This window comes from Cupressus sempervirens, chromosome 5 (assembly GCF_028749045.1).
Source record: "Cupressus sempervirens isolate cs-2001-9-10 chromosome 5, ASM2874904v1, whole genome shotgun sequence".
NCBI lineage: Eukaryota > Viridiplantae > Streptophyta > Pinopsida > Cupressales > Cupressaceae > Cupressus > Cupressus sempervirens.
Genome location: NC_143122.1, coordinates 933,727,638 through 933,745,328, shown reverse-complemented (window position 1 = coordinate 933,745,328; position 17,691 = coordinate 933,727,638).

Below are 17,691 nucleotides of genomic sequence, written 5' to 3'. Positions count from 1 at the left end.
TGTTTTATTTCTAATAAATTTAGGACCAAAATTAGTGGATAGTAAAGGTTTAATTAATTAGCGTAACTCTAGTGCTCATTGGAAAGGAAAGTTAATGGATATGTTAAATATTAATTGTCATAGTACGCTTTAGTTTAGATTTCTTTCATTCAAATTTAATTTATAATTATCTCTTAGGTAGTTGTACTAATTCAGTTTAAAATTAGGGATTGTTGAATTTGTAAATTAGCTCAAGATCATTTATGATGAAAGTTAAATTAATGTTTAATTCATGTGTGACGATTATAAAAATTAGATGAAGTGTAGAGAACCTTTGCTTAAATTATGAGCACAAGCATATCAAGCTTATAGTAGTTTAAGTTTTAACTTAAAAAAAAAAAATTGCGTGTGTGTTTTGCCCTAGTTTTCTGGGCATGTCAAATCCTAATGCTAGCCTTTATTATAGCCTTAACCATAAACCTTGACTTTAACTAAAATCTTAATCAAAACCAAAGTTGCGCTAACAATATTCCTAAGAAAAGTATTTCTCTAACCTAATATGTAACACCCCACCAAGGGATCCAAAGAATTAACCTAAAGTTTCACTAAGTTTGGTAACATTTTTTTTTTTTGAAACATGAAAGTAACCACTCATAACATAGTAGTGAAAGCAATAACATTTATCAACTGAAAGTAGACATAAACATACATAACAAGTTACATTCTTTAAGGATCCCTTAACATTGAATTACATCTAAATCAACCAATACTAATGATTCCATTTAACACTACATCCACACGAAATAATAATGAAAAGTCCAATGTTCATTAATTACACTTCCAAATGCTCAATCATCCAATGTACATGTCACAGGGTATGAAAGGCTTAAAAGAATATACATATGTGAAATAAAGTACATCATCCTATTCTAATTCATGATGTAAATGCAATCAAATAAAGGTAATCACATGACACATCATCATAAAAGATAACCATTTATCACAAACATAATTAACTAAGTGCACGGTTCCTCCCAACCATAAATAGCATCATTAGACCATCGTGGGCCCTAGCCATCCCTCCATGCGTAACATTCCAAATCATCGAAGAGATCATCGGTATTATCAAATAGGAATGCAACTCCTAAAAACATACTACATCATATGTAGAAAAAAGCCTAGCATGCAAAGTAAAGCTTAAGATAACATCATCTAACATATGCAAATCATCAATGTAAGGATACATATCCACCATCATAAAGAACACATCAGCCACAGTGTCTCAAATGGATCTCAAATGATAAGAGTGATAAAGAACTACCACCCGACTGTGTGGTACCTAAATGGTCCACTCCCACCTCGTTGAGGAGATAGTCTCAAGTCCTAAATAGGTTATCAATATCACATAGCATAAATACTCTCTAAGTCTAGGAATCCTAAAAGTATACTAACTCAAAGGTTCCAATCACAAAATTGACATCTAATCCCATAGGCACAATAAAGACATGTAGGAAACCTACTATGCAAGCAAAAAGTGTCATTGCATGGATCATGCTAGAGTTACCTTGGTAGTCTCCCAATAGACCTCGGCCCCCTAGTGATCCTTGTGTGGCCACTAGTATCCTCTCATACAGATGAGGCATACTACAGAATGCAAGGTTGCAACCAAGCATTCTCTCTACTCCCATCCTAGTCTGTACTAGCACTCGAGGCATGGGCGAGAACAAAACAATTATTTTATTAGGTTTATTTAAGTCAATATTAGGTGGAAATGTTTTCACTTATTAAGAAAACTTACAATGAGTTACCCTGGTAGCCTCTTAGGGCCCTAGCCCCCATTGCAAGCCACTTCCTGACACTACAAGTAGATAACCTACCCTAAGCTCATGGAATCATAAATCTCAAAATCACAAAAGATAATCCACAATATAAACATCAAATTTCTATGAGTCAAATAAAAAGCATCCATAGATAATCATGACCACAACAGTTCTCTATTGGCAACTGAAGGTATCCCTGATAATCACAATAATCATTGGTTCTTAATAAACAACCAAAAAATATCTCAAAGTAATACTGATTGAAGACTCCAAAAGGGTTGAGTCAAAACATGACATCATCAAGATCAAATAAACAATTTCAATTCCATCAAATGATTGAAAAATAACCCAAGTATAATTGATCGATGGCTCAGAATGGTAAAGTCAAGTGTCTCATACATATGAATCTCAGCTTCACACAAGAAGACTGGAAGGCAATAACAATCAGTAAATACAAACATCTCATAGAGCATACCATCACATAACCATGGTTGGGTTTATAAAGATTGGAATTAAAATACATCATCATGACATCACAATCATAACCCTTGAGCCTCTGGTAGATGTCCTATAATTGGTCAACACTAGTCAACCCAAAATAGATAGCATAGAGAAAACACAATGCAAGCACATATTTTGGTTTGAACTAAGTGTGGAGGTCTTAGTTTTTATTTTCAAATTTAGATATTGAGTGGAGAAATTTGAACGTTTTTCCTAACCCATGTGTTAATTCAAATTTCCCATAACTCTAGAATCGTTTTTCCAATATTCTAATGATACATTGTTTATATAAATGTTATTTGAAATGACCCCCATCAAAATTACTTTGTAGATTTTTAACGTAAGAATTTACCAATTCTTTTCATTGACATATTTTCTTCATAATTCAAGTAAATTAAATAATTAAATTAAACCTATATTATCAGACTATAATATTACAAAATAATTTATTATTAAAAGAACTGATCTATTAATACAAATTCTTTTTTTTAATATAATAATTATTTATCATTAATAACATATACATACATACATACATACATACATACATACATACATACATACATACATACATACATACATACATACATATATACATACATACATACATATATATATATATATATATATATATATATATATATATATATATATATATAAACATTTAATAATAACATTTTATAAACATAATAAAAATCAAAATATAAAACATGCATTGCAATCATTTTAAAAAAAAACATAACAAATGATATAATATCACTGACGTGGTCCGCAGTCAAAAGGTGTGTTTACTCCTAGGCAAGCTTATAACTTTTATTTTAATTCTTTTATAACTTTTATTATTATTATTTATTTATTACTTTATTATTATTTTATTGTTATTATTAATTTTTATTTCTAATTTCTTTTATTTAATTATTTTCTCAATTAATTCTCATTTAATTAATTATAATCAAAATATCAAAGATCATATAATGCCCCGCCAAGGGATCCAAAATAATTAACCTAAAATTTTACTAAGTTTACCAAACAATTTTTTTTAAATCATGAAAGATAAACCATTCACATCAAACACATAGTAGCGGAAATAATAACATACATACAACTAAAAACATTCATAACAAGTTACATTCCTTAAGGATCCCAAGACATTGAGTCACATTTAATTTAATTAATACTAAGTCTAACAACTACCACATCCACAAGAAAGAATAATGAAAAGTCCAATGTCCATATTACACATTTGTTCTGAATGCCTCTTCAGAATACTCAATCATCCACTATACATGTCACAAAGTATGAAAAGATTAAAAGAATATACATATGTGAAATAAAGTACATCATCCTATACTAATCCATGATACAAGTGCAATAAAGTAAATGAAACAAAATTCCATACATGATACATCATCATAGAAGATATAAACATCCATCATAATAGATAGCCATAAATCATAAAACACAATTAACTAAGTGCATGGTTCCTTCCACCTGTAAATAACATCATTAGACCATCGTGGACCCTAGCCATCCTTTCGTGTGTAACATCCCAAGTCACCGAAGAGATCATCGGTATTATCATAGTAGGGACATCACTCCTAAAACATACTACATCATATGTAGAAAGCAATCTAACATGCTACAACATATGCATCAGAAATCTAATCATGTAAAATAAGGCATAAGATAAGTAAACAACATCATCTATCCTATGCTAATCATCAATATAAGGATACATGTCCATCATCATAATCCAAGAATAGGATGAAGATAGATGCCAACAAGGAATACATCAGCCATAGTGTCTCAGATGGATCTCAAATGGTAAGAGTGAAAAAGCACTACCACCCAATGGCGTGGAACCTAAATGGTCCACTCCCATCACGCTGAGGAGATAATCTCAAGTCCTAAATAGGCTATCAAATCACATAGCACAAAAACTCTCTCAGTCCAAGAATCCTAAAAGTATGCTAACTCAAAGGTTCCAACACACAGACCGACATCTAGTTCCCAGAGGCACAACAAAGATATTTAGGAAACCTACTATGCAAGCAGAAAAGTGTCATTGCACAAATCATGCTAGAGTTACCTTGGTAGTCTCTCAATAGATGCCAGCCCCCTAGTGATCCCTATGAAGCCACTAGTATCCTCTCGTACTAATGAGGCATACTACGAAATGCAAGGTCACAACCAAGCATTCTCTCTACTCCCATCCTAGTCTATACTAGCACTTGAGGCATGGGCAAGAACATACAATTATCTTACTAGGTTCATTTAATCCCCATTTAGTGTAAATTTTTTCACTTATTAAAACAACTTCCAATGAGTTACCCTAGCAACCACTTAGGGCCTCGTGTCATGCCTGACCACTACTCTGGGTTTTTCTGCTCTTTAGGACTTTGTTGTTTTAGAATTTCTTTATGATGTTATGATTGAATTTCTGTAGAACTTGGTTATAATACTGTTGTTGAATAATGAGACTAATGCTGAATGTGTTTTCGGTGATAAACTATGTTTTAGCAATAAATATGATTTAGCATTTTATATATATTGAATGTGGCATATTATTGGTTTCTAATTGATAGATTATCGATTATGTTTTTGACTCTTTGTTTTCTACATTCTGTTTCATGCTGTATGTTGACATAATGTTGTGAAAATTCATTAATGATTATATGTTGTATTTAATCAGAATCCTTCATTGTACTTTCATACATGTAACTACAGGGATTTAATGTTTAGACCGTATTAACCCTTAAGATGATTTCGTGTCTTAAATCTTATTGGATTGGAAATTGAGGGAACCATGGTTGCGTTTATATATATATATATATGTGTGTGTGTGTGTGTGTGTGTGTGTGTGTGTGTGTGTTGTTTTATGACTAAGGTTTAATACCTTAGTGGAGCTTGGCATACATTTGTATTTGTTTTGTTTTAAAAAAAAATTAAATCACCTCATATGAAAATAGCAATGAAATAACCCTAAATGGGTATCGGTTGCTATGAAGGAGGGTAACATTGTTATTGTTTGAGCCATTTTCATGGCAGTGGACTTGGACTGCCGAATTTATGGCACTGAAGTTGCAGTCGGCCATACCTTGATATGAGTCGGGTTTTACTGATTCAGGCCAGTTTTTGAGCCACATTGCTTTGATTGATCTACATTTGTAGTTTTGTGCTGAGATATCGGCATTCTTATGGGAAGTTCTTGGAGGGTTAACATGCATAACTGGTTTAACTTGATGGAGTTATTTCTCAGACTTTGGCTATTGTGGTTTATGGAGTTTTAGTTTCACTCTATTGTGAAGTCTTTTGTGAATGGTGTGAGTCGACATCGTGGAGTTTTTCTCACTGGTGTTGGATTTGGTTTTTGGGGTTTTAGCATCAAGTCGGTTTGAGGAACAATCTTCCATCTTCAATTGTTCAGGTAGGGGGAAATTTCTTACCCTACTCTTCCACTCTATCTCCGAATGCCATGTAACTTTCATTTGCAAAATGTAAAGGAATATCAGATTTGTATATTGTGAAAATTTACATGCAAAGATGAGTATGTTCATTTCGTGCTTTATAAAGTTTTGCATGTACTCACCTTTGCATGTGGAAGTTGAGGAGGGTTATGTTTGGAAGTTTTTTTGCTTATGTTTACAAAGCTATGCCCAAACATATGTTTCTCACCAGGTTGAGTTTAGGGAGAAACATAAGGTTGCGGCATTTGGCATGTCGGTTGTTGTGTAATAGTGAGCAGATTTATACTTTCATTGGTATGAGCTCATGAAAATCTATACCTCCAGTTTGCATGGTAATTCATAAAATTTTTTTGAGAGGCATGGCCTCAGACTTGAAAATGTATTTGTGTGTGCAGGTCTTCTGTTAAGGGCAGAGACATTTTGTCAAATGGTTTGCGTGAAACCATAGCAATGTTAAAACTGTCATGTTAACTTGCATAACAATTCAAGGGTAACGAAATGTATGAAATTTCCTCATGAAACATAGTCGATTTATAGTGGGAACATAGTTAATTCGAATCTCTTATGAAATTTTTTTTGTTTTATGATAATAATAGAAATTTGAGAGAGTTATCTCATTATATTTTTGAAATGTGTCAAGATCAATAGTTTAGTTGAATTATTATTGAAAACAATAACTTAGTAAATTGTTGATAATGGTTCTGGATGTGACAGTTTGTTAAATGTTTTAAAGGAAAATTTGATCTGAACAGAAAATTCTGTAATAGTATAAAATTTTCTTCACAAGTTATGATGAATAACTTTTGTTGTTGCAATTAACCAAGACATTACATTGACTGTACTTAGTTTTAGTAATACTTGATTTTATTATACAATGTTTTAATAAGCATTTTTAGATTGTTTTGCAATAAGATGTAATTTCTGTTCTTAGAGAAAATGGAAAGTCATTTTTAAGATAGGAGACAGATTATGATAAATATTGATGTGATGAAACAAGGGTATCACATGTTCATTATATTGTTATCTTGGCCAATTCAAAGGTTAAGCTCAGATTGTTATGATAGTAGAGATAAGTAGTATAGTACTGCGACTGGTAAATATCATTCAACTAATATAACAGTTTAATGATATTTATGAGATTGTAATATTGTATTATTATTTTTTTTTATTATAATAACCTAAGTTTACTTTCAAATTGACAGTAAAAGATGAAAGTTTTAAAAGATGAAGAATGTAATATCATGAGAAAATTGACTTGTTATTAGTTACATGTATATTCTTAAAATATCTGTTTGATGTGCATGTAAGATTAACTGTAGTGAACTTATATCGAGGTGGCTGAATAATGACTTATTCTATTCAGTTAATTAAATCCAGTGATAATTTTAAAATGAAATGGGGAGGGTTAATTATAAATAAAGATAATTGGCCTTACCTATGACTTAAACCAGTAAGGTTAAGTACAGAGAACAAGGCAAGTCTCTATTTCGTTATTTCATGAATATTATAGAGAACCCCACTATGAGATATCTAAGGGCATACCATATACGGATGCAGTATCTTGGTACCATAGTGATGACACCTCAGTATATATATGGTTCATTAACTAGTTATTCTTCGTGCGAGTTTAATTTTGCATTGTTTAGAAGTTATTACTTCTTGCATAGTAATATTAGTATGCACTATGTTATGTAGTTGGATATCTTCTTTAAGGTTTTTATAGATATATATGTTGATTTCTGACATGTATGTAGGTGAACTACACTTTTAACTCAGTGTGTACTGAGCCCTCTGTGTGTGTTGTGTTGTATGTTTTTTTGTTATTTTCAGGTGTTCAAGTTGAATATCTAGTTTGAAGGAAGACTGTTGAAGTTACTTCATGAAACTAAATTGGATACTTGTAAAATTTCATTTGTTGGACCTAAGCGTCTTTGAATGATACTATTCACCAATATTGTACTAAAATTTTTATGTATGGATATTGTTATGGAAATATATTGTGATGATATATTATTTTATACAGCGGTTTATATTTCTGAAAATGATTAAATCTTTGTACTGGATCTTGTAATTTGATGATTACATATATATAAAATAAATTTTTAGGTTCTTTATGTTTGTTCGTAGCTTAGTTTTGTTTTGTTTTGTTGTGGTGTGTTACATTTGGTATTAGAGCCCAGTTTTAGATTAACTAGGACTCTTAGGTTTTAGGGTTTTTCTCATCTTTGTTGCATTATTAGTAGTTAATTGTGTTAGGTTGTTACTATGCCTCCCATCACTAGAGGAACTTGAGGTTGTAGTGTTCCTAAAGATAACCTTTCTGGCAGAGGTAGAGGTAGAGGTAGGGGCCATGGTAGAGGTCCTAGGCACCAAGGAAATGTTGGGGATGATCAGTTTGATCAGAATGTTGGGATTGGAAACAATCTAGAGAATTAGGCAGATCAAGCTATGGTACTTCAATGGATACTGGAACGTCTCGATAATATTGAGACTAATAACCAGATTCCTGGTGGGGGTGCAAATGTGCGAGTACCTCTAGTGCAGGGTATTAACCTTCTTGTCAAGGAAGATCCAGTGGCAAGAGCTCAGCTCAAGGATCTTTCCAAGATGAAAGGGCCATTATTCTATGGTATGGAATAGGGTACAGCAACAGAAGCTTGGCTACTGAACATTGACCGATGCTTTTTCTTACATCGTTACTTGAGTAACGTGAAGGTAAGATGGATAGTTATGCATTTGAGAGGATTTGGTTCCTTATGGTGGGAGTAGGAGTTGGAGAAGCTGGGTATTGATATCTCTTTAGTTACTTGGGAGATCTTTGTAGAGAAATTCAAGGAGAGGTTTATGTCAGAATATTGGCGATAGGCTCGTGCAGAGGAGTTCTTTTAGATTATGCAGTCTAGCTCTACAGTGGAAGCTTATGAACGCAGATTCTACGAGCTTAAGAAGTTTTCTGGTTGGGCAGAAAATGATAAAGCCATGATTCAACATTTCATCAGGGGGCTTATGCCTAAGATTGGGGAGGAAGTGAGAACTTTTACACCTGTGTCTATGCAGGAAGCTTCAGAATGAGCAAAGCTGATTGAGATGAAGTCTGGGTATCATGGGGCTTCATACAAAACTAGCATGAATCCACCTACTCTGGATGTCAGTAGAAATCAAAAACCTCCAATGGGCAGTTTGAAATCAGGATTTTTAGGTGGAAAATTCAAGAAGAGAAAATTTGGTAAGAATTCCAAGTGTTCAGAATAGCCTAAATCATCTCAACCACCTCTAAGTGTGCACAGTAATGACCCATCTCCTAACCTTTCTAGTCAGAATATGGGATTTAAAAAATCTATTGAGTGTTATCATTGTGGTCAGATAGGTCATTACCAATCTCAGTGCCCTAATTGGGACAAGCCAAAGGTTGGACCTAAGCCAGCCAGGTCTGAAGCGACAGTTGGTGATTCTACTAGAAACCACCGAGTTTTTGCTACCCTGGATCAGAAGTAAGAAAAACATCATAACACAGTTATTGAAGCTCAGGGTAATATCCAAGGTATGAAAGTATCTATTTTATTTGACATTGGAGCTATAGATTCCTTTATTTCTTCTACTTTAGTTGCATATAGTGGAATTCCTATGGTTAAGGAAAGGAATAGATGGCAAGTGGAGTTAGCGTCAGGTTCTAGGGTGAATGCTGATATAGTGGCTCCTGATTGTAAGATTCAAATGAAACCTTTTACTACTTTAGCGAACCTTAGGGTTATACCTTTAGGATTGTATGACATAGCTTTGGGAATGGATTGGTTAGAACAACATCAAGCTATTTTGGATTGCAAGGATGAGTTAATCACTTGTTTAGATGATGTTGGATCAACTAGAGTTATTGCTAGAATCAAGAGACCCATCTCTTTGCGGACAATTTCTGCCAAGAAATTGGCAAGGTGTGCTCAAAAAGGCTTTAGTTTGTTTTCCATATTGGTAAATGACTTAAATGATATCATGGATAAGGATTCTTCTCTTGATCATCCAATCTTGCTAAAATTTTTGGATGTTTTTGTTGAAGAGATTCTGGGAATACCCCTGAGAAGAGAAGTTGATTTTCGAATCGAATTAGTGCCAGGAACGAAACCAATTTCCAAGACTCCTTACAGAATGATAGCTCAAGAGCTGATTGAACTTAAATTTCAGTTGGAAAAGCTTTTGGAGAAAGGTTTGATTCGACCTAGCGTTTCACCTTGGGGTGCTCCGATAATCTTTGTCAAGAAGAAAGACGGTTCGTTAAGACTTTGTATAGACTATAGACAGTTAAACAAGGTCACTATTAAGAACATGTATCCTTTGCCTAGAATTGATGACTTGTTTGATCAAGTCAAGGGTGCTTGAGTATTTTCGAAGATTGATTTGAAATCTGCATATGATCAACTTAGAATCTAGGAAGCAGATATTCTTAAGACAGCTTTTTGCACTAGGTATGGGCACTACGAATTCACGGTAGTACCATTTGGGTTAACTAAAGCACCTTCTATTTTTATGAGCCTTATGAATAGTGTGCTTAGAACTTTCCTTGATAAGTTCGTAGTGGTTTTTCTGGATGATATTTTGGTTTATTGTAGCTCTGTGGAGGAGCATGATCAGCATTTAGAGAAAATTTTGGAGTGCCTTCGTAGGAATAAACTGTTTGCCAATCCTTTGAAGTGCGAGTTCTTTAAGTCTAATATTTTTTATTTAGGTCATATCATTTCTGGGGATGGAATTTTTGTAGATCCATCCAAAATTCAAGCTATTGTAGATTGGCCAACACCTGCAAATGTGTCCGAGGTTAAAATTTCATGGGCTTAGCAAGCTATTATCGCAAATTTGTGTCAAACTTTTCCAAAATAGCACATCCTATCATGTCTCTTCAGAGAAAAGGGAAGAAATTTGTCTGGACAGAGGAGTGCAAGATAACATTTCAGAAACTTAAGGATTTTTTGACTAGTGCACCCATTTTGGCAGTTCCTGATTCAGCTAAAGAGTTCGTGGTTTGCATTGATGCATCTTTGGATGGCTTAGGGGCAGTGTTGATGTAGGAAGGACATGTTATAGCTTTTGAATCCAGAAAGCTCAAGAGTCATGAGGTGAATTACCCTACTCATGATCTCGAACTTGCAATGATAATGCATGCTTTGACCAAGTGGCGGCATTTTCTTTTGGGACAACGATTTGAGTTGCATACTGATCACCGAAGCCTTCAGTATCTTTGCACACAACCAAACCTCAATGCTAGGTAGCAAAGATGGATGGAGTTCTTGTGTGAATATGACTTTGGGATTAAGTATGTGCAAGGGAAGGAGAATGTTGTTGTTGATGCACTTAGCAAAAGGCGACATGAATTATCTTCTTTGATCTTAACAATGGATCTTAGGGATAAGATTCTTCAGAACCTTTCTGTAGATTTTTGGTTTCAGGATGTTAAGGTATTTATCGACAGTAACAACATCTTGGAAGGGCATTTTGAGGGGTATTCAGTAAATTTTGAAGGTTTACTGCTTTTTAGAGGGAGCGTGTACATTCCTAATTCAGGTGATTTGAGAAATCTGGTTATGTTTGAGGCTCACAAAGCACAATATTCAGCTCATCCGGGAGTCAAGAAAATGCATGCTAACCTTAAGCGACATTATTATTGGCCTGGAATGAAGAGAGACACAACAAATTTTGTGGCTCGATGCTTGGAATGTCAGCGGGTTAAGGCTGAACATCAGCACCCTGTGGGACTATTGCAACCACATGATGTTCCAAAATGGAAATGGGATACCATTTCTATAGATTTTATTACTAGATTTCCTATTATATCTCGTAGGCATGATGCTATTATGGTGGTAGTGGACCGTTTATCTAAAGTTGCCCACTTTATTCCAGTTAGATCATCCTATAATGTAGCAATGGTTGCCAGAATTTTTATGGAGCAGGTAGTTAAGTTACATAGAATTCCTAAAAAGATTATATTTGATAGAGATCCAGTGTATACTTCATCTCTTTGGAGATCCATGCAGCGAGAGTTAGGTACTTAGCTGAATTTTAGTTCAGCTTATCACCCAGAGACAGACAGACAAACTGAACGTGTCAATCAGATTCTGGAAGACATGCTTAGGATGTACGTAATGGATAAATAAAATAAATGGGAGGAGTATCTACACTTGGTAGAGTTCACTTATAATAATGGATATCACAGTTCCATAGGTATGGCACCATTTCAAGCATTATATGGTAGACCTTGTAGGATGGCTCTCAGTTGGGATAATTTGGAGGACAGGACTCTTTTAGGACCTGATATGTTGCTAGATTTGGAGCAGCAAGTTAAAAGGATTAGAGAACACCTTATTACTGCTCAAGATAGACAGAAGAAATATGCTGATAAACATAGAATTGACCATCAATTCTTGGTGGGTGATAAAGTGTTTCTCTGGGTAAGACCATGTAAAAGTCCAATTCAGTTAGGAAAGATATCCAAGTTAGCACCTCGATTTGTGGGTCCATTTGAAATTTTGGAGCGGGTTGGACTAGTTGCCTATAAACTTGCTTTTTCATCGAGTCTTTCACACATTCATAATGTATTCCATGTTTCGGTTCTGCATAAGTATATACCTGATATTGCTCACGTTCTTGATTGGAAAAATTTGTAGATTATGGATGGACAAATCATGCTGGAACTAGTGCAGATCATTCAAAGCAAAACTATGAATTTAAGAGGGAGAGAAATAAAGCAGGTAAAGGTCCTATGGGACCCCGATGATGTAACATCTGCTACCTGGGAGGACACTAAAATGATGAGAGCAGCTCATCCGTTCTTATTTACTGACTTCTAGGAGAAAGTCGAAACCTAGAGGGGGAGGGTGTCATGCCTAGCCACTACTCCAGGTTTTTTTGCTCTTTAGGACTTTGCTGTTTTAGGATTTCCTTTTGATGTTATGATTGAATTTCTATAGAACTTGGTTATAATACTGTTGTTGAATAATGAGACTAATGCTGAACGTGTTTTCGGTGATAAACTATGTTTTATCAATAAATATGATTTAGGATTTTATATATATTGAATGTGGCATATTATTGGTTTCTAATTGATAGATTATCGATTATGTTTTTGACTCTTTGTTTTCTACATTCTGTTTCATGCTATATGTTGACGTAATGTTGCAGAAATTCATTAATGATTATATGTTGTATTTAATCAGAATCCTTCATTGTACTTTCATACATGTAACTATAGGGATTTAATGTTTAGATCGTGTTAACACTTAAGATGATTTCGTGTCTTGACTCTTATTGGATTGGAAATTGAGGCAACCATGGTTGCGTTTATATATATATATATATATATATATATATATATATATATATATATATATATATATATATATATATATATATATATATATATATATATATGTTTATATATGTGTTGTCTTATGACTAAAGTTTAATACCTTAGTGGAGCTTGGCATACATTTGTATTTGTTTTGTTTAAAAAAAAAAATTAAATCACCTCATATGCAAATAGCAATGAAATAACCCTAAATGGGTATCGGTTGCTATGAAGGAGGGTAACATTGTTATTGTTTGAGCCATTTTCATGGCGATGGACTTGGACTGCCGAATTTATGGCACTGAAGTTGCAGTCGGCCATACCTTGATATGAGTCAGGATTTACTGATTCAGGCCAGTTTTTGAGCCACATTGCTTTGATTGATTTACATCTGTAGTTTTGTGCTGAGATATCGGCATTCTTATGGGAATTGGTTGGAGGGTTAATGTGCATATCTGGTTTAATTTGATGGAGTTATTTCTCAAACTTTGGCTATTGTGGTTTATGGAGTTTCAGTTTCACTCTATTGTGAAGTCTTTTGTGAATGGTGTGAGTGGACATCGTGGAGTTTTGCTCACTGGTGTTGGATTTGGTTTTTGGGGTTTTGGCATCAAGTCGGTTTGAGGAACAATCTTCCATCTTCAATTGTTCAGGTAGGGGGAAATTTCTTACCCTACTCTTTCACTCTATCTGTGAATGCCATGTAACTTTCATTTGCAAAATGTAAAGGAATATCAGATTTGTATATTGTGAAAATTTACATGCAAAGATGAGTATGTTCATTTCGTGCTTTATAAAGTTTTGCATTTACTCACCTTTGTATGTGGAAGTTGAGGAGGGTTATGTTTGGAAGTTGTTTTGGTTATGTTTACAAAGCTATGCCCAAACATATGTTTCTCACCAAGTTGAGTTTTGGGAGAAACATAAGGTTGTGGCATTTGGCATGTCGGCTATTGTGTAACAGCGAGAAGATTTATACTTTCATTGGTATGAGCTTGTGAAAATCTATACCTCTAGTTTGCATGGTAATTCATAACAAATTTTTGAGAGGCATGGCCTCGGACTTGAAAATGTATTTGTGTGTGTGTGTCTGTTGTTAAGGGCAGAGACATTTTGTCAAATGGTTTGCGTGAAACCATAGCAATGTTAAAATTGTCATGTTAACTTGCATAACAATTCAAGGGTAACAAAATGTATGAAATTTCCTCATGAAACATAGTCAATTTACAGTGGGAACATAGCTAATTCGAATCTCTTATGAATTTTTTTTTGTTTTATGATAATAATAGCAATTTGAGAGAGTTATCTCATTATATTTTTGAAATGTGTCGAGATCGATAGTTTAGTTGAATTATTATTGAAAACAATAACTTAGTAAATTGTTGATAATGGTTCTGGATGTGACAGTTTGTTAAATGTTTTAAAGGAAAAATTGATCTGAACAGAAAACTCTGTAATAGTATAAAATTTTCTTCACAAGTTATGATGAATAATTGTTGTTGTTGCAATTAACCAAGACATTATATTGACTGTACTTAGTTTTAGTAATACTTTATTTTATTATACAATGTTGTAATAAGCATTTTCAGATTGTTTTGCAATAAGATGTAATTTCTGTTCTTAGAGAAGATGGAAAGTCATTTTTAAGATAGGAGACGGATTATGATAAATATTGATGTGATGAAACAAGGGTATCACATGTTCATTATATTATTATCTTGGCCAATTCAGAGGTTAAGCTCGAATTGTTATGATAGTAGAGATAAGTAGTACAGTACTGCGACTGGTAAATATCATTCAACTGATATAACAGTTTAATGATATTTATGAGATTGTAATATTGTATTATTTATTTCTGTTATTATAATAACCTAAGTTTACTTTCAAATTGACAGTAAAAGATGAAAGTTTTAAAAGATGAAGAATGTAATATCATGAGAAAACTGACTTGTTATTAGTTACATGTACATTCTTAAAATATCTGTTTGATGTGTATGTAAGATTAACTGTAGTGAACTTATATCAAGGTGGCTAAATAATAACTTATTCTATTCAGTTAATTAAATCCAGTGATAATTTTAAAATGAAATGGAGAGGGTTAATTATAAATAAAGATAATTGGCCTTACCTATGACTTAAACTAGTAAGGTTAAGTACGGAGAACAAGGCAAGTCTCTATTTTGTTATTTCACGAATATTATAGAGAACCCCACTATGAGATATCTAAGGGCATACCATATACGGATGCAGTATCTTGGTACCATAGTGATGACACCTCAGTATATATATGGTTCATTAACTAGTTATTCTTAGTACGAGTTTAATTTTGCATTGTTTAGAAGGTATTACTTCTTGCATAGTAATATTAGTATTGCACTATGTTATGTAGTTGGATATCTGTTTTAAGGTTTTTATAGATATATATGTTGATTTCTAACATGTATGTAGTTGAACTACGCTTTTAACTCAGTGTGTACTGATCCCTCTGTGTGTGTTGTGTTGTATGTTTTTTTGTTATTTTCAGGTGTTCAAGTTGAATATCTAGTTTGAAGGAAGATTGTTGAAGTTACTTCATGAAACTAAATTGGATACTTGTAAAATTTAATTTGTTGGACCTAAGCATCTTTGAATGATACTGTTCACCAATATTGTACTAAACTCTTTATTTATGGATATTGTTATGGAAATATATTGTGATAATATATTCTTTTATACAACGGTTTATATTTCTGAAAATGATTCAATCTTTGTACTAGATCTTGTAATTTGACGATTATATATATATAAAATAATTTTTTAGGTTCTTTATGTTTGTTCGTAGCTTAGTTTTGTTTTGTTTTGTTGTGGTGTGTTACACCTCGGCCCCCATTGCAAGCCACTTCCCGACACTACAAGTAGATAACCTACCCTAAGCTCATGGAATCATAAATCTCAAAATCACCACAGTCCTATACAAGCAACTAAAAAAAATACCAAAAGATAATGCACAATGAAAGCATCAAATCTCCATGAGCAATTGAAAAGCATCCATTAATAATCATGACCACAACAGTTCTCTATTGGCAACTGAAGGTACCACTAATAATCACAATATCTATTGGTTCTCAACAAGAAACCAAAAAGTATCTCAAAGTAATACTGATCGAAGACTCCAAAAATGGTCGAGTCAAAACATGTCACAACCTAACCTCATCAAGATCAGATAAATAGTTTAATCCCATCAAGTGACTGGAAAGTAATCGAAGTATAATTGATCGATGACTTAAAATGGTTGATTCAAGTGTCTCATACACATAAATCTCAACTTCACACAAGAAGACTGGAAATCAATAACAATTAGTAAATACAAACATCTCATAGAGCATACCATCACATTACCATGGTTGGGATAAAAGATCAAGACCAAATAAGATCAACATGCCATCACATCTCATAAACCCCCAAGCCTCTGGTAACAACCTAAGATTGGTCAAAACTAGGACAAACCCCAAAACCCCAAAACACATATAGCATAGAGAAACAAGATACAAACACATGTTTTAGTTTTCTTTCACAATCACATGGTTAAGTCAAATATAAGGTTTTAGTTTTCATTTTTAAGTACATTTCAAGTGTATAAGATTCTTCATTCAATCTATAACTCAACCCATTTATTTTTGAATAAAACATAGAACAATTCTCCAAAATAATCATAAGATAATTATTTACTTATTTAAATCATTGAACTAGTTCCCATTGACTTTTAGATAAAATCATTCACATTATTCAAAACATTAGAATAATACTTATCAACTTTCAAATAATTAGTTTACAATTTCCTTTAAACACTTCAAGGATAATCATTTATTTTAAAATAATCTTCATTGATTTTAAGTAAAATCAATCTCATTAATAATTCAATTATTTAATTCGACTAAACACTTATTAATTTTTCTTTTAATTTTTGCTCATTTAAAAAGCCATTTACTAAAATTGACTAATAATTAATTACACTTCTTCTACTATTAACTGGTGCAGGAGCACCAGGGCCAAGGACAAAAGGCCTAGAGGAACTAGGGTCACTAAATAGATCCTAGGGGAATCAAAGGATGAACCTGACCTTGAAGGGTCATTTGATTGTAATAAGTCCACAATGGTCACTTAATAATGTTTCATACAATACCAAATTAAATTCTCTGCAAAGTCCTAGCTTGCTGAGGGCACAGTTTACTTTTTATATTGAAAGACTTCTCATTTGGATAAAATATTGAGTATAGATATCTTAGATCTATGGTGGTTTAGTTTTTAATTCATTCCATGCTTTGATAGATTATTTTTGTGAAGTTTAAGCACAAAGAACTCCTGGTTATGGAAAATGGAGGAATGACTATCATTGAATAAAAATAGTCCCAGTATGGGGGCCATATCTCCTTAATGAACCATTGGATCGAGCCAAATTTGAAATATGTTGGAAAGGGCCAAGTTGCGCTAGATTTGACTGGAGTGATCGAATAAATTTTGTCTAGATAAAAAGTTATGAATGTCTAAGTTTGGGTCTATGTAAGGGACAATGACAGGGAAATTTGTGATGAATTTCCTTCATAAATGAAACTAG